General features: G+C 34.5%; 1 protein-coding gene and 1 pseudogene across 1 annotated transcript in view; one reads left to right on the top strand and one right to left on the bottom strand.

The window, feature by feature from the left end:
* The window catches only part of LOC148954500 (uncharacterized), a 243,521-nt gene that overhangs the window by 202,932 nt on the left and 18,835 nt on the right, over positions 1 to 21,754 (bottom strand). The window lies entirely within an intron of this gene.
* LOC148954501 (small nucleolar RNA U3) lies at positions 15,717 to 15,893 on the top strand (annotated as a pseudogene).

The following is a 21,754-nucleotide window of genomic DNA, read 5'->3' on the forward strand; positions in this document are numbered from 1 at the left end:
TTCAATTTCGTATTTTTAGGAGAAATTTTTCCAATTTTAAAACTCTAATTGGGCTGGTCTTCAAATTCGGGATAAGCTACTTACAAAGATGTCTGGCAGATTTTAAAGCAATTAATTTAAGATTTTTTTAACTGATTTTTTTTCTGGATTCTTTCCCGTTTGTATTCTAGATAATAAAAAACAAATTCAATCTATGTCACTTCAAAATGGAAATTACGTAATCGGCTCCCGGTTTAGTTGTGAAATTATGTAAGTTAAAAAGTACACCTCAAATTGGACTAGGGCTGCCAAGAAAAAGAAAAATTATATAACATACACTAGGCTAATTAGTTTAAAAAATATCATTTTGTCAATAGTCTTCAGGTGAGGTAAATCATCCAAATTTAATAGTGAAAAGAAAAACATGTAGTCATAATTGAAAAAGTCGCACTTAAAAGGCTTTACTCGTCCTCGTCCTCATCCGAATTTAAAGCATCGACTAGTGTCAAATTCTGACTCAAGGGATCCAACTGTTTCCATTTATTGGTAGCCCGAGTCAAATCGCTGGGGATCAGTCTGTCATGGACTTTAGTTGACGACCTGAGGTCAAGTTGCTTTGTTTTCATAAGGACCGAAACAGTTGAGATATTTAGCTTATTCCGATTTTTTTTTTTTATGACGGACAAAATCGAGAACTGTCTCTCTGCTCCAGCACATGAATGGGGCAAGCTGCAGAGAGTCAGAAAGAACTCTGGCAAGTATGGAAACAGTTCATTAGTAGAATAGGTCTATGCAATTTGCTGGAGCCCCCGTACAAACAGGTTTTTCTAGTAGTTACAGGTTTTTCTAGTAGTTACAGGTCATGACGCAGTTTCAAAGTTCACTGCCTTTTTGGTGATAAGCTCAAAAAAAAACCAGCACGTCTTGTTTCATTGTTATGCAATTATTTTTGTAATGAAAAGGGTAATTACTTCTTTAGTTTACGAGATTTGCGAATTTTTTGCGAAAAGATATTTGCGTAGACGCTTACAAGGGACATTGCTAGAAAGTATTCAATAGCTTAATTGAAAAGTAACGATAGAATAACATTGTGACTTGACCTAGCTTTACCTCGCCGTTGTGGTATTTATAATACGTCAGTAACGTTTTAAAAATATTGTAAATTTAAAAAGAACTGGCTTAAACGTGTTAGGAGGGGGGGGGGTTGCATAGCGGAGGGAGGGGCACGAGGGGTCAGTTAAAGAGGATACAGTTGCACGGAGGGTTTCGGTTATACACGGGTTCAGTTACACGGAGGGTTCAGGGGCATGGGGCCTATCCCTTTTTTTTTTCGTAAATAGGGCTCCCTGTTTTCAAAATCCCTTTTTCTTATGAGGCTTGGAGCATTTGATGACTAGATATACGGGGTTTCAGTTATAAAGGGGTTCGGTTACATGGGATTGGTGGTTGTTATAATACACAAGTTCTATTTGAACAGTGTTGTGAGATCCCCTACCACACCCCCAAAGGACTCCGATTCCCCCATCCCATGTATTAGCGAAGTTACTCTGTGCTCGTTATAATACACAAGCTTTAGGTTACGAGATTTGGGGACTTGAGTTGCACGAGGGTTCAGTTACATACGGATTCACTTACACGGAGGTTTAGTTAAATCTTCGTCTGAAAAATAGGAGTTCACACTTAAAAAAGTTCTATTAAGAGCTATTTTTATGGAAATGGTTCATTTTTGAACCAAAACTATGCTTTTCTGATCTCCTTACTTACAGTTCGTTAGCACAAACACAAAAAATGTTATCACTCTTAACATTTAAATCTTGACAAATCCAAAACACCTGTGCATAAAACCTATAATTTTCACCTTTTTTCTCCATTAAGCATCAATTACTTCAAGAAATTAATTCCACATTTTTGCAGATAGGAGCTTGAAACTTCCGAAGTAGTGTTATTGGTTTTTTAGAGTTTTTCGGTTACTATTGAGCCGTGTCAATCCTTACTTACAGTTCGTTACCACGAAAAAAATACATTTGTTCAGCCAATAGTTTATCTCCCCCGAAAAAATTATTTTATGAACATAAAAGTCCGTATTAAATTTTTTTTTTTTTACGGGGGAGGGAGGGATTTTTACTGGGTGGGAAAGGTCAGATTTACTGGATTTTTTTAGAAAACGTTAAAAAACAAAATTAGAAAAAGGTTTGTTAAACTGAAAGTAAGGAGCAAAATTAAAACTTAGAACGAAGAGAATTATTACGTATACGATGGGGATCCCCCCCCTCCAGTGACCACAGGGACCATGTCTATAATTTAGTCTGAAAAATAGGACTTCACACTTAAAAAGTTCTATTAAGAGCTTTTTTTTCCGCTTTTATTTCAGCCAATTGTGTTTTTGATATTATTTTGGGAAAATAGAACTGATCAATAACTTATTTCATTTTCATTAAGAAAATTCAGAATCAAAGTTGAACTTTTCTTCTTCCAGGAAAATATTTGGAACAGAACTTTAAATTTTTTCATCTCTTTGAGAAAAATCTGAACTATTGAGCCATGTCGATCCCTACTTACAGTTCGTTACCACGAACACAATAAATTGTTTCAGCCAATCGTGTATCTCCCCCGAAAAAATACTTTTCAGACAATCAACTTCAGACTAACTTTTTTTTTGAAGGGGGAGGGAGGGATTTTTTCCGTGGAGATGGAGGCCAGATTTACTGGCATTATTTAGAAAACGATAATACAATAAATTAAAAAAAGTTTTTTCAACTGAAAGTAAGGAGCAAAATTAAAAAACTTAGAACGAAGAGAATTATTACGTATACGAAGGGGATCCCCCCGGGTTCAGTTACATGGGGTCGATGGTCGTTATAATACAAAAGTTCTATTTGAATAGTGTTGTGAGATCCCCTACCACACCCCCAAAGGACTCCGACTTTTTTTTCCGCTTTTATTTCAGCCAATTGTGTTTAACAAAAAAAAAAATAATGGAATTATTTACTGATCTTCAGTTGTTGTGATTTTAAAAGTTCTGCTTTTGTTTCAGTCAATCGTGTATCTTCCCCAAAAAATACTTTTAGGACAATCAACTTCAGACTAACAAGAATTTTTTTTTTTTAAATGAAGTGGAAAATTTTGATATTATTTTGGGAAAATATAATTGATCAATAACTTATTTCATTTTCATTAAGAAAATTCAGAATCAAAGTTGAACTTTTCTTCTTCCAGGAAAATATTTGGAACAGAACTGTAAATTTTTTCATCTCTTTGAGAAAAATCTGAATTGAAGTGGAAAATTTTATATTATTTTAGGAAAATAGAATTGATCAATAACTTATTTCATTTTCATTGAGAAAATTCAGAATCGAAGTTGAACTTTTTTAGTCTTCGCGATTTTTGTACTAACCATGAGTTTTGTAACAGCAAGCGAGCAAGCTATTAATTGGTTTTTAGAGTTTTTCGGTTACTATTGAGCCGTGTCGATCCTTACTTACAGTTCGTTACCACGAACACAATAAATTGTTTCAGCCAATCGTGTATCTCCCCCGAAAAAATACTTTTCAGACAATCAACTTCAGACTAACCAGATTTTTTTTTTAACTGAAGTGGAAAATTTTGATATTATTTTGGTGAAATAGAATTGATCAATAACTTATTTCATTTTCATTCAGAAAATTCAGATTCGAAGTTGAACTTTTCTTCTTCCGGGACAATATTTGTAACAGAACTTTAAATTTTTTCATCTCCTTGAGAAAAATTTGTGTTTAAACTATTGAAGTTTCTATAAATTTAAGTTAAAAAAGCTGCTCACCAAGTTTAGCGAAATAAAAACGTCTATTTGCAGCATTCCCCTTCATCTTCCAAATTGTAAGAAGGAACTGAACGTATATCATCCCATTCTTAAGGTATTTTATACCTTATATCTTTGAAATTAAGTCTCTCTTATCAGATTCAAACGCTTAATACCCACAAGCATATGCGGGTCAAATTTCATCTTAAAGTGCCAACGTATCTGATAGAATAATTTAAGTCTTATGATCAATTTCATAAAACCTATAATTTTCACCTTTTTCTCCATTAAGCATCAATTACTTCAAGAAATTAATTCCACATTTTTGCAGATAGGAGCTTGAAACTTCCGAAGTAGTGTTATTGGTTTTTTAGAGTTTTTCGGTTACTATTGAGCCGTGTCAATCCTTACTTACAGTTCGTTACCACGAACACAATAAATTGTTTCAGCCAATCATGTATCCCCCCCGAAAAAATACTTTTCAGACAATCAACTTCAGACTAACTTTTTTTTTTGAAGGGGGAGGGAGGGATTTTTCCGTGGAGATGGAGGTCAGATTTACTGGCATTATTTATAAAACGATAATACAATAAATTAAAAAAATTTTTTTCAACTGAAAGTAAGGAGCAAAATTAAAACTTAGAACTAAGAGACTTATTACGTATACGAAGGGGATCCCCCCCCCCTCCCGGGCCCCCAGGGCCCAGTGCTATAATTTATTCTGAAAAATAGGACTACACACTTAAAAGGTTCTATTAAGAGCTTTTTTTTTCCGCTTTTATTTCAGCCAATTGTGTTTTTGATATTATTTTGGGAAAAATAGAATTATCAATAACTTATTTAATTTTCATTAAGAAAATTCAGAATCAAAGTTGAACTTTTATTCTTCCAGGAAAATATTTGGAACAGAACTTTAAATTTTTTCATCTCTTTGATAAATATCTGAACTATTGAGCCGTGTCGATCCTTTCTTACAGTTCGTTACAACGAACACAATAAATTGTTTCAGCCACTCGTGTATCCCCCCCGAAAAAATACTTTTCAGACCCATACCTTCAGACTAACTTTTTTTTTGAAGGGGGGAGGGAGGGGATTTTTCCGTGGAGATGGAGGCCAGATTTACTGGCATTATTTCATCTTAAAGTGCCAACGTATCTGATAGAATAATTTAAGTCTTATGATCAATTTCATAAAACCTATAATTTTCACCTTTTTCTCCATTAAGCATCAATTACTTCAAGAAATTAATTCCACATTTTTGCAGATAGGAGCTTGAAACTTCCGAAGTAGGGTTATTGGTTTTTAGAGTTTCGGTAACTATTGACTCGTGTCACTCCTTACTTACAGTTCGTTAGCACAAACACAAAAAATGTTATCACTCTTAACATTTAAATCTTGACAAATCCAAAACACCTGTTCATAAAACCTATAATTTTCACCTTTTTTCTCCATTAAGCATCAATTACTTCAAGAAATTAATTCCACATTTTTGCAGATAGGAGCTTGAAACTTCCGACGTAGGGTTAGTGGTTTTTAGAGTTTTTCGGTTACTATTGAGCCGTGTCAATCCTTACTTACAGTTCGTTACCACGAACACAATAAATCGTTTCAGCCAATCCTGTATCTCCCCATAAAAAATAATTTTCAGACACTCAACTTAATACTAACTTTTTTTTTTTTTGAAGGGGGAGGGAGGGATTTTTCCATGGAGATGGAGGCCAGATTTACTGGAATTATTTATAAAACGATAATAAAATAAATAAAAAAAATTTTTTTCAACTGAAATTAAGGTTCAAAATTAAAAATTAGAACGAAGATAATTATTACGTATACGCAGGGGATCCCCCCCCCCTCCCGGGTCCCATTGTGTTTTGATATTATTTTGGGAAAATAGACTTTTTAAATAAATTATTTCATTTTCATTAAGAAAATTAAGAATAAAAGTTGTAATTTTGTTATTCCAGGAAAATATTTGGAACAGAACTTTAAATTTTTTCATCTCTTTGAGAAAAATCTGAACTATTGAGCCGTGTCGATCCTTACTTACAGTTCGTTACCACGAACACAATAAATTGTTTCAGCCACTCGTGTATCTCCCCCCGAAAAAATACTTTTCAGACAAGCACCTTCGGAATAACTTTTTTTTTTGAAGGGGGGAGGGAGGGATTTTTCAGTGGGGATGGAGACCAGATTTACTGGCATTATTTAATCTTAAAGTGCCAACGTATCTGATAGAATAATTTAATTCTTATGATAAATTTAATAAAACATATAATTTTCACCTTTTTCTCCATTAAGCATCAATTACTTCAAGAAATTAATTCCACATTTTTGCAGATAGGAGCTTGAAACTTCCGAAGTAGGGTTATTGGTTTTTAGAGTTTCGGTAACTATTGAGTCGTGTCACTCCTTACTTACAGTTCGTTATCACAAAAACAAAAAATGTTATCACTCTTAACATTTAAATCTTGACAAATCCAAAACACCTGTGCATAAAACCTATAATTTTCACCTTTTTTCTCCATTAAGCATCAATTACTTCAAGAAATTAATTCCACATTTTTGCAGATAGGAACTTGAAACTTCCGAAGTAGGGTTATTGGTTTTTAGAGTTTTTCGGTTACTATTGAGCCGTGTCGATCCTTACTTACAGTTCGTTACCACGAACACAATAAATTGTTTCAGCCAATCGTGTATCTCCCCCGAAAAAATACTTTTCAGACAATCAACTTCAGACTAACTTTTTTTTTTGAAGGGGGAGGGAGGGATTTTTCCGTGGAGATGGAGGTCAGATTTACTGGCATTATTTATAAAACGATAATACAATAAATTAAAAAAGTTTTTTCAAATTAAATTAAGGAGCAAAATTAAAAATTAGAACGACTATACTTCTTCCGTATCAGAAGTTGAGCCCCCCCCCCTCCCGGGCCCCACGGGCCCGGGTCGATTATTAAGTCTGAAAATTGTTACGGCACAAATAAAAAGTTCTATTAATAGCTTTTTTTTCCGATTTTATTTAATCCCATTTTTTTTTTTATATTATTTTTGTAAAATAGAATTGATAAATAAATTATTTCATTTTAATTAAGAAAATTCAGAATCAAAGTTGAACTTTTCTTATTCCAGGAAAATATTTGGAACAGAACTTTAAATTTTTTCATCTCTTTGAGAAAAATCTGAACTATTGAGCCTTGTCGATCCCTACTTACAGTTCATTACCACGAACACAATAAATCTTTTCAGCCAATCGTGTATCCCCCCCGAAAAAATTCTTTTCAGACAATCAACTTCAGACTAACTTTTTTTTTGAAGGGGGGAGGGGGGGATTTTTCAGTGCAGATGGAGACCAGATTTACTGGCATTATTTAGAAAACGATAATGCAATAAATTAAAAAAGTTTTTTCAACTGAAAGTAAGGAGCAAAATTAAAAAACTTAGAACGAAGAGAATTATTACGTATACGAAGGGATCCCCCCCCTTTGGGGTTAATCTAGGTTCACTTAGACGCGCGCGTCTAAGTGAACCTAGATTAACCCCAAGGGGGGGGGATCCCCTTCGTATACGTAATAATTCTCTTCGTTCTAAGTTTTTAATTTTGCTCCTTACTTTCAGTTGAAAAAACTTTTTTTAATGTAGTTCATTATCGATTTCTAAATACTGCCAGTACATCTGGCCTGCATATCCACTGAAAAATCCCTCCCTCCCCCCTTAAAAAAAAAGGTTATTCTGACTTTGATTGTCTGACAAGTATTTTTTCGTTTGGGGTACATTATTGGTTGAAACGATTTATTGTGTTCGTGGTAACGAACTGTAAGTAGGGATCGACATGGCTCAATAGTTCAGATTTTTCTCAAAGAGATGAAAAAATTTAAAGTTCTGTTCCAAATATTTTCCTGGAAGAAGAAAAGTTCAACTTTGATTCTGAATTTTCTTAATGAAAATGAAATAAGTTATTGATCAATTCTATTTTCCCAAAATAATATCAAAAACACAATTGGCTGAAATAAAAGCGGAAAAAAAGCTCTTAATAGAACTTTTTAAGTGTGAAGTCCTATTTTTCAGACTAAATTATAGAAATGGTCCCTGTGGTCCCTGGAGGGGGGGGGATCCCCTTCGTATACGTAATAAGTCTCTTCGTTCTAAGTTTTAATTTTGCTCCTTACTTTCAGTTGAAAAAACTTTTTTTTAATTTATTGTATTATCGTTTTCTAAATAATGACAGTAAATCTGACCTTCATCTCCACGGAAAAATCCCTCCCTCCCCCTTCAAAAAAAAAAAAAGTTAGTCTGAAGTTGATTGTCTGAAAAGTATTTTTCGGGGGAGATACACGATTGGCTGAAACAATTTATTGTGTTCGTGGTAACGAACTGTAAGTAAGGATTGACACGGCTCAATAGTAACCGAAAAACTCTAAAAAACCAATAACCCTACTTCGGAAGTTTCAAGCTCCTATCTGCAAAAATGTGGAATTAATTTCTTGAAGTAATTGATGCTTAATGGAGAAAAAGGTGAAAATTATAGGTTTTATGCACAGGTGTTTTGGATTTGTCAAGATTTAAATGTTAAGAGTGATAACATTTTTGTGTTTGTGCTAACGAACTGTAAGTAAGGAGTGACACGACTCAATAGTTACCGAAACTCTAAAAACCAATAACCCTACTTCGGAAGTTTCAAGCTCCTATCTGCAACAATGTGGAATTAATTTCTTGAAGTAATTGATGCTTAATGGAGAAAAAGGTGAAAATTATAGGTTTTATGAAATTGATCATAAGACTTAAATTATTCTATCAGATACGTTGGCACTTTAAGATGAAATTTGACCCGCATATGCTTGTGGGTATTAAGCGTTTGAATCTGATAAGAGAGACTTAATTTCCAAGATATAAGGTATAAAATACTTTAAGAATGGGATGATATACGTTCAGTTCCTTCTTACAATTTGGAAGATGAAGGGGAATGCTGCAAATAGACGTTTTTATTTCGCTAAACTTGGTGAGCAGCTTTTTTTAACTTAAATTTATAGAAAATTCAATAGTTTAAACTCAAATTTTTCTCAAAGAGATGAAAAAATTTAAAGTTCTGTTCCAAATATTTTCCCGGAAGAAGAAAAGTTCAACTTCGATTCTGAATTTTCTGAATGAAAATGAAATAATTTATTGATAAATTCTATTTTCCCAAAATAATATCAAAATTTTCCACTTCAGTTAAAAAAAAATCTGGTTAGTCTGAAGTTGATTGTCTGAAAAGTGTTTTTTCGGGGGAGATACACGATTGGCTGAAACAATTTATTGTGTTCGTGGTAACGAACTGTAAGTAAGGATCGACACGGCTCAATAGTAACCGAAAAACTCTAAAAACCAATTAATAGCTTGCTCGCTTGCTGTTACAAAACTCATGGTTAGTACAAAAATCGCGAAGACTAAAAAAGTTCAACTTCGATTCTGAATTTTCTCAATGAAAATGAAATAAGTTATTGATCAATTCTATTTTCCTAAAATAATATAAAATTTTCCACTTCACTTCAGATTTTTCTCAAAGAGATGAAAAAATTTACAGTTCTGTTCCAAATATTTTCATGGAAGAAGAAAAGTTCAACTTTGATTCTGAATTTTCTTAATGAAAATGAAATAAGTTATTGATCAATTCTATTTTCCCAAAATAATATCAAAATTTTCCACTTCAGTTAAAAAAAAATTCTTGTTAGTCTGAAGTTGATTGTCTGAAAAGTATTTTTTGGGGAAGATACACGATTGACTGAAACAAAAGCAGAACTTTTAAAATCACAACAACTGAAGATCAGTAAATAATTCCATTATTTTTTTTTTGTTAAACACAATTGTCTGAAATAAAAGCGGAAAAAATAGTCGGAGTCCTTTGGGGGTGTGGTCGGGGATCTCACAACACTATTCAAATAGAACTTTTGTATTATAACGACCATCGACCCCATGTAACTGAACCCGGGGGGATCCCCTTCGTATACGTAATAATTCTCTTCGTTCTAAGTTTTTTAATTTTGCTCCTTACTTTCAGTTGAAAAAACTTTTTTTTAATTTATTGTATTATCGTTTTCTAAATAATGCCAGTAAATCTGGCCTCCATCTCCACGGAAAAATCCCTCCCTCCCCCTTCAAAAAAAAAAGTTAGTCTGAAGTTGATTGTCTGAAAAGTATTTTTTCGGGGAGATACACGATTGGCTGAAACAATTTATTGTGTTCGTGGTAACGAACTGTAAGTAGGGATCGACATGGCTCAATAGTTCAGATTTTTCTCAAAGAGATGAAAAAATTTAAAGTTCTTTTCCAAATATTTTCCTGTAAGAATAAATGTTCAACTTTGATTCTGAATTTTCTTAATGAAAATTAAATAAGTTATTGATCAATTCTATTATCCCAAAATAATATCAAAAAAACAATTTGCTGAAATAAAAGCGGAAAAAAAAAGCTCTTAATAGAAATTTTTAAGTGTGAAGTCATATTTTTCAGACTAAATTATAGAAATGGTCCCTGTGGTCCCTGGAGGGGGGGGTCCCCTTCGTATACGTAATAATTCTCTTCGTTCTAAGTTTTAATTTTGCTCCTTACTTTCAGTTGAAAAAACTTTTTTTAATTTATTGTATTATCGTTTTCTAAATAAAGCCAGTAAATCTGACCTCCATCTCCACGGAAAAATCCCTCCCTCCCCCTTCAAAAAAAAAAAAAGTTAGTCTGAAGTTGATTGTCTGAAAAGTATTTTTTCGGGGGAGATACACGATTGGCTGAAACAATTTATTGTGTTCGTGGTAACGAACTGTAAGTAAGGATTGACACGGCTCAATAGTAACCGAAAAACTCTAAAAAACCAATACCACTACTTCGGAAGTTTCAAGCTCCTATCTGCAAAAAATGTGGAATTAATTTCTTGAAGTAATTGATGCTTAATGGAGAAAAAAGGTGAAAATTATAGGTTTTATGCTCAGGTGTTTTGGATTTGTCAAGATTTAAATGTTAAGAGTGATAACATTTTTTGTGTTTGTGCTAACGAACTGTAAGTAAGGAGATCAGAAAAGCATAGTTTTGGTTCAAAAATGAACCATTTCCATAAAAATAGCTCTTAATAGAACTTTTTAAGTGTGAACTCCTATTTTTCAGACGAAGATTTAACTAAACCTCCGTGTAAGTGAATCCGTATGTAACTGAACTCTCGTGCAACTCAAGTCCCCAAATCTCGTAAACTAAAGCTTGTGTATTATAACGACCACAGAGTAACTTCGCTAATACACGGGATGGGGGAATCGGAGTCCTTTGGGGGTGTGGTAGGGGATCTCACAACACTGTTCAAATAGAACTTGTGTATTATAACAACCACCAATCCCATGTAACCGAACCCCTGTATAACTGAAACCCCGTATATCTAGTCATCAAATGCTCCAAGCCTCAGAAGAAAAAGGGATTTTGAAAACAGGGGGCCCGATTTACGAAAAAAAAAGGGATACCCCCCATGCACCTGACCCCTCCTTGTAACTGAACCCGTGTATAATCGACACCCCCCGTGCACCTGTCTCCTCTGTAACTGAACCCTCGTGCACCTCACCCCTCTATGCACGCCACCCCCCGCCTAACACTTTTCAGCCATTTCTTTTTAAATTGACAATATTTTTAAAACGTTACTTACGTATTATACAGACCACATCGGCGAGGTAAAGCTAGGTCAAGTCACAATGTTATTCTATCGTTACTTTTCAATTAAGCTATTGAATACTTTCTAGCAATGTCCCTTGTAAGCGTCTACGCAAATATCTTTTCGCAAAAAATTCGCAAATCTCGTAAACTAAAGAAGTAATTACCCTTTTCATTACAAAAATAATTGCATAACAATGAAACAAGACGTGCTGGTTTTTTTTGAGCTTATCACCAAAAAGGCAGTGAACTTTGAAACTGCGTCATGACCTGTAATTACTAGAAAAACCTGTAACTACTAGAAAAACCTGTTTGTACGGGGGCCCCAGCAAATTGCATAGATCTATTCTACTTTCATTTTCAGCAGCGTCTTTAAAAAGGGACAAAGCTTTCAAAAATTTGCACGGATTTTCGAGGTCAGACTGTGAAACGTGACGGAGAATAGTTTTCCTCCGTTATCGTTTTCCTCCGTTTAGTTTACGCAAACTCAAGTTTGCGTTAATTAAACTTGCTCATAACGCAAGTTTATCGGATCAACCTACTTTGCCCCCCCCCTAAATTTTTTTTCGGATCAACCTATTTTGCCCCCCCTAAAAAAAAATCCTGGATCCACCCCTATGCAGACTGAAACCATATGTCATCTCAATCAGAAGAGAAGAAGCACTCCAGTTCACGGCATTCACCTAACACAGTGGTCAGCAGCCATTTTAGTAAGAGACTCAAATATAAACAATGGGACGATTATTTAATATCTGACAACAATAAATGTTTATTAATGTATCAAACCTATATCATAGATTTAGACCTTAAGTCAATTACGAGTTCCCCGCCCGCAATTACCCCAACCCACAAATATTACTATTTACGTTAGTTCTACCCCAGGATGAAAGGATGATAAACTTTCTATCTACGAGTAAAATGAATCATTTTATGCAATTCTGAAAAAAAGATAACTTTTTCAGAATGAGGAGATGCACCAAATCACTTTGGGTGGCTTTTCCAATATATTCCCAATCATCACAAATCCAAGTGTCATTACAGCTTCATTTTTAGTTGGTAAGATTTGATACACAGAAAGATGATTTTGTCGACCTTTAGACACCAGAAGTGAAGTGTCTGTTTATGAAAATAGGTGACTGCTTGTCTGTCTCTTAAGATGCAGACAAGCAAAAATAGTAAATTGTCATATATTTACGATAATGTTTTCCCCGAATTCATTGAAAATAAAGAAAAAGTTTTGTTCAATTTAAATCATGACTTTTTACTAGTTTTTACTAGATTTCGGGAAATTTACTAGATCCTCTAAATTTACTAGATTTTTTTTTTACTAGATCTAGTAAAATCCTACTGACGGTGGCAACCCTGAGATGGACACATTTTAGCTAAAAATGGCACTTTTTTGGATGCTCTTAGGACACATTCATGGACCAAAAAGTTGGTAACCCTTGGTAGAAGCAGTATATCAAAAGTTAGAATCATTGGAAATCTTAGTCGAAATCCCTTAGTTCGGGAATTGTCAAGATGGACACATTTTAGCTAAAAATGGCACTTTTTTGGATGCTCTTAGGACACATTCATGGACCAAAAAGTTGGTAACCCTTGGTAGAAGCAGTATATCAAAAGTTAGAATCACAGGAAATCTTAGTCGAAATCCCTTAGTTCGGGAATAAATGAAAATAAAAAGGAATTAAAGGAAGCAAGAAAATAATGTTACGGTAGAATATTGTCAAAACTATATTACTCCGTGATTAGATCAAAGCATCAGGAAAGACCGACTGAACTTATAAAGTCGTTTCAAGTGGCAAGGATGGACCAAATCTAATCTGAGGTTATCTAAAGAATTCTTTGACTAATGCGGAAGCTGTGGGAGTGAAACAATTTGCTAAAAAGCTAGTTGAAAGTATAAAAATACTGACGAGACCCAAAGTTTCAGAAGAAAGGAATGCTTTTCATACCAATTAGCTCACAAGTGTGAGGCAAATTAGACGAATATACAAGTAGCTCATGAATTAGCTGAAACGGGCACCGAAATGTTGTAAACATAAGTTCGGTGACAAGAAATTTAACTTCAGCTGACAACATAACCCAAAGGCTATGTGTCATCAAACTGTTTACAAAAGGGATTGGCATGTAAAGAACTGACATTGTCAATAGAAAAAGAAACTGTAAAAAGCGAAAATTAAGGAAAATTCTTAATAGGCTGATTCTGCATGCGCAACATCCCTTAGCTTAAATTTTCCTTTCAAATAAGATTAATAAAAGAGATCTTGCATAAACTAAAAACAAGAGAAATGAGTGACCACTAAAATGGGGGTGAGATCTTGATAAAAGTTAAATAATGGAATTTAACATGTCTAAGAATCCAAGAGCGGATATTTTTCCTGAGAAGGATGGTAACGAAGGTATATTTTTGTTTAGGGGAACTGACATCGTTCCAGTGGTTATAGAATTTCTGATAAATGGCTTTCAGATGCGCATTGTAAGTTGTGGGGCCCATTTAAGGTAACAAAAGAAATCGCACCAAAGCATAGTGCTGATTGCTGCCATTTTGTGCAACATAACAGCTACGTTGGTTTGAATAGGGATACAATTACTTTGATAGAAAATTGTGGGACAGCATCATGGTTTAAGACTAATTGGAAGTAATGATACTCTATGACAGTTCCAAAAACCTTAGGGCACTGCCGCATAATGAAATACTTGTCCCTTTTCATCTATAAACTCCATACAAAAGGAACGGTTATTTAATACTTTTATCCAATGATGGTAACAGTTACGTATCACTGCATATTTAGGCATCAGCTACTACTAGGATAAAGGTAAATGTATCTTCTTTGGAGGGAGGGGGCAGCGCTCTCTCATATTTACAATAATCTTGAATATTATCTTCAAAAAAAAAAAATAAATAAAACCAAAAAATAAACTTTGTAGATGTAACTGAAAAGCAGCATTAAAATTTAAAATCAACCCAAATCACACTATTTATATGGGTCTATGACTTCTTCCTCAACTCTCCTCTCTTTAGGTGAAGTTTTATAAGTATTTTTGTCACAACACTTCAAGAAGAAGTTCTAAAAACTCCAAATTACGTTAAGTGACTACATTTTCTGACGAGATATTTGAAATTTAAACATAAACGTTTTCGCATGTTGACCAAAGGTCTGCGTTGCGCATGTACTGATCTCCTGATTCAATGCCTTCGGCCGGGAGTACAATGCGTACTTGGGGGCAAATCATCCGACGCTTCCCGTGTTTTCCCCCAGATTTCTCCAGGTACCCATTTAGAGCTGGGTCGCCTCTTAGAGCTTACAGGGTCACACCATTGACCCCCGTTCCAAACCAAATGACCAGCGACAGAAGGACTCGAACCCCTGAAATTTTCTATAATTTCAGGTTGGCAGCAACACCTCAATATTTTGAAAGGCAATCGATAAATAACATTAACAATTGGGCTATGATTGGCCAATTTTATCGGCTTTAATATCCTATTGGATCTTTTTATTTTTGTTTCAAAATATTTTTATTTATTTGGTAATGCTAAAAAACCTTTTTTCTATCTAGGAATGTGAAAATCACACAAAAATTATGAAGTGAACTTGATTTATTGATAAAACATCAAACATTTTCAGTTCACTCCAGTAACTGCGCAATATGTCGACAAATAGGTGAACTAAGCACCTAGTCGTTTTCTTGGTGGTAGTTGAATTAGCACCTGTTAACTTATGTAAATAATTCGAGCTTGAATATTTCTTTCTGGTATTAGTACTTTAGAAGTGTAAAAGGTAGACTGGATCGATTCTTGTACTGAAAAAAAAAAAAAAAAAAAAAAAAAAAAAAAAAATGATTTCCAACAAAATGTTTTGCTCGAATTCAAACAAGTAAAAAAAAAATCCATTTTTCCGTTGAAATTGTGACTTGCTTATCGAATTCCAACAAATTATTGAAATTATTAAGATTTATGCACTTTTCAGTAGAAAAACAAAATGTAATTTTCGACGCAAATATGTTATATTAATGAAAAAGGTTTGGACTTCAACATTAGATTGAAATTTCTTGAATATCATATTGATTTTGACTATGGTGCCATAGAAAGTTAATTTATGTACATATGTTCTTATAAACATGCATAAAATCTTGTACAAACATTTTTAGCTTATAATTAATATTTTGGAGAAATGGAAGAATATGGTATGAATTTTTTAATTATTAATGGCTTATGGAATAGTTACAGTGTATTAATAAAAGAGAAACAATCTTTTTTGGGTTTTTCTAAATAGTGTCAAGTTCGGATTTGTTAAATGTTAATATCATACTTAGAGGGATTATTTCTGTAGTGTGATTACTTGGGTTTCGCTGGAAACCGACGATTCCACTAAACGTTATGATGAGTGGAAAAGTCTGCCTAATAGAAGGAGGAGAACCTGTTCGGATCTACATCTGAAACTGGTCATTGATGACCATTCCTGGCAGCTGTTAGAACATCCAACTAGTTTATTGTTCGACGAGACGGTAGGCCTAATAAATTGAACAACGATAGTAATGGAAATCCAATTATGTAGTATGATTACTTGGGTTAAACTGGAAACCAACGATTCCACTAAACCTTATGATGAGAGTAAAAGTCTGCCTCTGAGCAGGAGGAGAACCTGTTCGGACTTACATCTGAAACTGGTCATTGATGACCATTCCTGGCAGCTGTTAGAACATCCAACTAGTTTATTGTTCGACGAGACGGTAGGCCTAATAAATTGAACAACGATAGTAATGGAAATACAATTAAAGAACAGGAAATCCAACAAACAAGGTAGAAATCCAACATGTTGTGTTTGAAAATTAAATTCGGGTACGGGAATCCCAAATTTTTGTTTCTCAACAGATTGGATATTCAATAATGATAATGGAATTTCAAAATGGTCTCTAATATTCAATTTAAGCTGTTGATAAACATTACAAACAATTATTCTTGGATCTCAAACAATTTTTTTTACAGTGTAGAGAGGTCCATGAGTTGGGAATAAACTCCCCATCGAAAGACTGGAGCAATTTCGAGGAAATGCACTATTAGTTGCATTATCACAGTAGTAGTAGTAGTAGTGAATTATCACAAATGCGCACTATTAGAGTTCACAGATTTTAATTTTAACTAGTTTCTGACGAGAATTTGCAATGAACTCTTTGTCATGGTTGAAGCATTAGCTGCAACATAGTAAAGAGCGAACCACAGCGCATAGTAACTAAAAGTTAAAAAATATTAAAACGGTCGTTTTTTCTTCTTAATTCCAGGCCAAGCGGGGTACTAGAACATCATAGAGAGATGCTTAAGAGCTCATTAAAAAGCTATTTCTCATATACATGTTGTTTATATAAATTCCGCCATCTGCAAATGCCATATGGCATGAAAAATGGTACTTTTTATGCCGTTTCTCAAGGGGTGGGGCTAGCGGGCTTCAAGAACATCTTAGATAGATTTTCGATAGCTCATATAAAAAAATTGCTCACATTTACGTTCTTCCTATAAATTTCACCATCTGCAAGTTTCAAATAGCACTAAAAACTTTGGTGCTATGTCATAAGTGGAAAAGCTAGGGCAAATGGGCTACTAGAAATTTTTAGAGTGATGTTTAATGGCTCATTTAAAAACTTATGCTCATGTCTACGTGCTTTTGATCAATTCTACTATTCGTAAGTGAGATATAGCATTGAAAACAACATTTTTGGTACCACTTTTTAAATGGAAAATCTTGGAAGCATAAAACGGTATCATTGTAATAATTATGGTCCAAAACCCTTTACTGGAGGTTTGCAAGAACACCTCCTGCAACTTCCTCCTCCAGTCCCCCTTAATAAGCTACACGATTGAAGTCCTATAAAATACCAATATATTAATTGATATTATTAGAGGCGTGGTTCTTTTAGTACAGCGCTAGACTTCAAATTACATTATCATGCGTTCGATTCCAGCTGGATATTTTTTCAATCATGGTTTGTTCCTTCTTATGATTACTTTTCAGATAATCCACATCTTTGTAAGCGTGACGCACTAATTTTTTAAGGCGTATCCCGGGAAGGCAGATTTTAAACCTTTTACTCATATCTACGTGCTTTTTATCAATTCTACCATCCAAAAGTGCCATATAGCACTAAAAACGGCAATTTTGGTACCACTTCTTAAGAGGAAGAGTTTGGAAGCATAAAATGTTACCATTGCAATAATTATGGTCCAAAGCCCTTAACTGGAGATTTATAAGATCCCCTCACATATACTTCCCCTCCAGAGCCTCATAGTAAGTTTCATAAATCAACTAGTCATACTAAAAGTAAAAGATTATTGCGAAAGCAAATTAACAAAGACTAAAAACTTTCAACTAAACATCTCCCAAAAATTAATTGAACCTTCAAACTTCACTCTGTGATAAAGCATTATGTGCTATTTCTAACAGCGGTAATTGAGGGGAAGGGACGTCCTTGACCCCTTAGTTTTTGCTGTTGCCTTTAATCACCTTTAAATCACCTTTGTTGGTCATTTCATTGGAAAAATCACTTGTTTCATTTAAAAAAGTTGGGGAAACGACCAAAAGTGCACTTTTTGGGAATGTGCTATCAAGTCAAATTTATAAAAAGTAATTAAGTATAAATATAAGCTTTTAAATGAGCCCTTAATCAGCTTTCTTTGTTACAGTAGCCTTCTAGGTTCTGCTAGTCAGTAGGGGATTTATAAAGCCCTTTCTTCATTATGGCTTTTTCAGGCGAAGTTGGCGGAGTAAAAACAGCTTTTTGCTCATCAAAAAACAAACGTTCCTGAAAAAAATGTATTGTTTTGTGAAGTATGGATAATGAACTTTATGTTAAAGACTGAAAGTTTTTCTTAGCTTCTAAGGTTGTTTGCAGTATTTTTTAGAGCTATCTTATCTCCTCTAGATCGGTGATAATTGAAATTATATTAAAAATAAGTTTTCAACGGAAACTAAGAACTGACATTAAAATTTAAAACGAACATACATTATTCCAAATAAATAAAAAAGATTATGGCAGCGTTTTTTCTGCATTAAATCTTAATAAAAAACGAACTAAGATTAATTTAAAAAAACAAAGTTTTTCCGAGGGAAGCAAAGAGCAAAGTTAAAACTTAAAATGGACAAAAATTATTACTTCACAACCTATTTAATATATATTAATATAACTAGTACAAATAAACCAACTAATTATGTTTCCCTATGCTTTTATGATTATACAAAACTAGCGCTTTACTGAAAACACAAAAGTTAAGTATAAATACAGGATTATTGATTTAAGAGTTAGAAGTGAGTATGTAGCCTGACAACACTAAACGAATGTATAAAGCTTTTTATAGTCTTACACCAGTTGTGACATTAGTAACTTTCAGTATACAATTAAAATTATCTTAAAAACATAAGCGTAAAACTAAATATTTTTTAATAGCCACAAAGTAATTGAACAGCGTACAGAAATATTGAATTGATTTATCAAGCAGCATTTTGCTCTCACCAGCTATAATACAAATAGTGGGTAATATACAGTCTTAAATTGTAAGAAATCTGCCTTAGTATCACTTGAAATGAAGAACACATAAAAAATGATATGAACTCTGGAAATCCGATTATTTCTCTCTATACAAGAGTGAGTTTCATATGATACAAAGTCTAAGGCTAGTCTATAGTCCTAATACTATCAAGATGGCCTTACTTCGAACTTGTGTACAAACTAATCATGACATGTCCTTTTATGGACCAAAACGAGAGCTGTCATTGAACTGAGCCATTGCGCAGAAGTGATACCAAATTAAACGTAAAAGAATAAAGAAAATCCTAAATGTGGAGAGGGGCAGCTATTCCCGTGGTCAACATCTGATGATGATTCAGAATACAGGGCTGGTCTTCCAATCCTGAACTTGTGGATGCGTGCATAAAGTGAAATTCTGGCATCGTACATGGCTAAAGTCCTAACCCAACGTCATAGTGAGCACCAAACCCTTTTTCAGTTTGTATCCATAATAACCCTAATGCCCTCTGACCTTGTTCGTGCAAAAAGTAGTAAGATTGTCAATAGTATTAATGAAGAGCTATCAAAAAATCATTGGAGAAGTCAAGCTTGCAACTCAATCGCAAGATCTTAAACACGGTTTCGAAAAAAAAGTTTAAGAAAATCCTAGAATCTTCCCCCGAAAGGGACTGCGTAGTGATGCATTGGTTCGCGTAATAGGAAAGTTCAAAAAGAACTGGACATGAATGGGATATGTACAGCCCCCCTAGATCTCAGTAGTTCCATGCTTATTGATCGCCCGTGTCTGTTGTTTCAAATGATTTTTAGCGTTGGCAATGCCCCTAAATTGTTCTCATGGATTAAATTACTTCCTGTGTTAAAACGGGATTAGCTGTTCTCATCGCATGCAGTTTTGTATGTAGCTCTTACCGTCCCATAGCAATTTCAAATGTTTTAGAAACATTTTCTAGCTACTGACTTGTGCTGAAATAAAGCAAAAATACTACGTTCTGCCGTATCAATTTGGTTTCCGAAATGACGTGTTTTGTATCCATGCTCTGTATGCCCTTTGCTCGATCTTAGTAGATGCGGATGTAAATAAGGAACCATTCATTATGGCAGGTTTCATTATTAGTCGGCAATGATATATGCCGCACATGAAGGTGGAGTAGGATATGTAGACCCCGGCGTGGGCCATCAACCGAACGCCGCCAGCGAGAGGCCCAGTTGACCGATACCGAAGTGTCGCAACGCCGCCGGAGCGCCACACGCACGCCGCTGCCGGCAGAGGCGGCGGCGTTCGGTTGACTTTGAATTAATTTTGTGGCAATTCTTTATTGCGTCAACCGCAAAGTCGGAGCTTTTCTTGTCTCGTGTGGTTAAGTATTTCGATTTTCCTGACTAGAATTCAAGCAGGGCTTGCACTATCCCCGAATTCGGGGATTTCCTTTTGTGTCATCCCGAAAAAAAATTTTGTTCCCCGAATCCCCGAAAATCACCCAATCACGGTGCCACTCCTAGTGATGTATCACTAGTAACTATCCCTGCCAAATATTACTTTGTATAGCATAATTCGTCGCTACTATCTTGTTCGTTAATTTTCGTTTCTTGTGTTACTTAGCATATAAACCAGACAGATACAATTGCAATATACACGGTTCGTCATATGTTGACAAATATATCGTCTTTTGGAAATTATATTTAAAAAAAGCAAGATTTTTTAACTGAAAGTAAGGAGCGACATTAAAACTTAAAACAAACAGCAATTATTCCGTATACGAAAGGAGCTGTCCCCTCCTCAAAGCCTCGCTCTTTACGCTAAAGTTTATCTATTTTTTTAAAAGTAGTTGTGACAAAGAGTCAAACTTTAGCGTAAAGAGCGAGGCGTTGAGGAGGGGACAGCCCCTTTCATATACGGAATAATGGCTGTTAGTCTTAAGTTTTAATGTCGCTCCTTACTTTCAGCTAAAAAAAACTTGTTTTTTATTTAATTTCTGAACGTTTTTAAACTAATGCAGGTTCGATTTTGGCTCACCGTATATAAAAAATTAAGACACGATTTGCATATTAGTTTTGGCAGATTTATTCCGGATATGAAGGGTCTCCCCTCCTCAATACCTTATTCTTCACGCTAAAGTTTGACTGTTTATTAAAATTGAAAAAAAGGGGCTGTTTAATTAGAATAGGCAGATTTTTTAAAAGTGTTAACAGCTTTAGCGTAAAGAGCAAGGCATTGAGGAAGGGGCGACCCTTCATATCCGGAATAAATCTGCCAAAACTAATATGCAAATTGTGTCTTAATTTTTCATGCACGGTGAGTCAAAATCGAACCTGCATTAGTTGAAAAACGTTAAGAAATTAAGTAAAAAACAAGTTTTTTTTAGCTGAAAGTAAGGAGCGACATTAAAACTGGATTTTCTTAAACTGGAGGATTTTCTTAAACTTTTTTTTCGAAACCGTGTTTAAGATCTTGCGATTGAGTTGCAAGCTTGACTTCTCCAATGATTTTTTGATAGCTCTTCATTAATACTATTGACAATCTTACTACTTTTTGCACGAACAAGGTCATAGGGCATTAGGGTTATAATGGATACAAACTGAAAAAGGGTTTGGTGCTCACTATGGCGTTGGGCTAGGATTTTAGCCATGTACGATGCCAGAATTTCACTTTTTGCACGCATCCACAAGTTCAGGATTAGAAGACCAGCCCTGTATTCTGAATCAACATCAGATGTTAACCACGGGAATAGCTGCCCCTCTCCACATTTAGGATTTGCTTTATTTTTTTACGTTTAATTTGGTATCACTTCTGCGCAATGGCTCAGTTCAATGACAGCTCTC

This window comes from Artemia sp. Qi Xiang Cuo, chromosome 3 (genome assembly GCF_049724085.1).
Source record: "Artemia sp. Qi Xiang Cuo chromosome 3, ASM4972408v1, whole genome shotgun sequence".
Taxonomy (NCBI): domain Eukaryota; kingdom Metazoa; phylum Arthropoda; class Branchiopoda; order Anostraca; family Artemiidae; genus Artemia; species Artemia sp. Qi Xiang Cuo.